General features: G+C 44.8%; 1 non-coding gene across 1 annotated transcript; it reads right to left on the minus strand.

The window, feature by feature from the left end:
• Positions 1-889: 889 nt before the first annotated feature.
• On the minus strand, positions 890-975 carry LOC120996864. The gene has a single exon (XR_005777962.1). It is a non-coding gene; the product is annotated as a small nucleolar RNA SNORD71 (small nucleolar RNA).
• Positions 976-1490: the final 515 nt, after the last annotated feature.

Consider the following 1490-nt stretch of genomic DNA (forward strand, 5'->3'; position numbering starts at 1 on the left):
CAGAAAGAGTTGAGGTTTTTATTGGTACCATTTTTGGGTACATAGGAATTTTTGATCATTCATTATTTCACTTTATGGGGCAAGGTTTTGGAACAGTATTTATTTATTTTTACAGCGTTTATCTGAGGGGTTAGGTCATGTGACAGTTTTATAGAGCAGATTGTTACGGATGTGGCAATACCTAATATGTATACTTTTTCTTATTTATTTAAGTTTTACACAATAATAGCATTTCTGAAATCAAAAAAATGATATTTTAGTGTTTCCATAGTCTGAGAGCCATAGATTTTTTTTATTTTTTGGGCGATTGCCTTAAATAGGGTATAATTTTTTGCGGGATAGGGTAACGGTTTGATTGGTACTATTTTGGGGGTCATAAGCCTTTTTGATCGCTTGCTGTTGCACTTTTTGTGATGTAAGGTGACAAAAACGTATTTTTTTAAAAATTTTTAATTTATTTTTATGGTGTTTATCGGACGGGGTCTATCATGTGATATATTTATAGAGACGGTCGTTACGGACGCGGTGATACCTAATATGTGTATTTATTTTTTCATTTTTTATAGGAAAAAGCAATTTCGTTTTTTCATTTTACATTTTTATTTATTTATTTTTTTACTTTTATTATTTTCACTTTTTTTTTATCAAGTCCCTCTTGGATCTTGAAGATCCAGTGGAACTGTTGGCTGTACTATACTTTGCAATGCCCTTGCATTGCAAAGTATAAAACAATCAGATGCCCTGTAGGTGGCAACAGCGGACGCTTTTGCAAAGCGTCCGGTTGCCATGGCAACCATCGGGCGCTGCAATCGCAGCGCAGCAGCCCCGATGGTGGAGAGAGGGAGCCCCCTCCCTCTATTAACCCCATGGATGCCGCTGCCACGGCATCTATGGGGTTACAGCAGAGTGTCAGCATAGAGCTGACACTCTCTGCTGATGGCGGCGGCTCAGGAATGGAGCCGCCGCCATCACACACAGCAGGGGGACCGCACGTCATGGGGACAGCGCTGGAAAGGGGGGGTGTCACGGCCAGCATTGAGGGGGCAGGAGGAATGTATGGGGCGGGGAGGGGGCGGACCGCAGGAGGCAGGAGATAAGCGCTTCAGCGGCAGGTGGACACAAGGGGGGGCTTTGAGGGGCACAGATGGGGGGCACAGATCGGGGAGGGGGGGCACGAGGACACATTACCTGATTTCAGGCTCTGATCTGCAGAGCGCAGATCAGAGCCTGAAACCGGCATTTTTTCACTGCCGCGATCCGATTGGTTAGTCTGCACAGACTAACCAATCGGATCGATTGTCGGCAAGGGGCCACTCTGATTGGTCACTTGCCGGCATTACTGAACTGTATGCTGTCCGTGACAGCAGCAGGACAGGGGCAGAAGCTTTAATCCAAGCGCTTTGATAAAAATGGCCTGAGCAGGAAGGTAAAAACTGGCCCAGGGTAGAAAGGGTTATTAAATATTTTGTGGAAGCAGGTATATCGCACCC

The sequence above is a fragment of the Bufo bufo genome, chromosome 3 (assembly GCF_905171765.1).
Source record: "Bufo bufo chromosome 3, aBufBuf1.1, whole genome shotgun sequence".
NCBI lineage: Eukaryota > Metazoa > Chordata > Amphibia > Anura > Bufonidae > Bufo > Bufo bufo.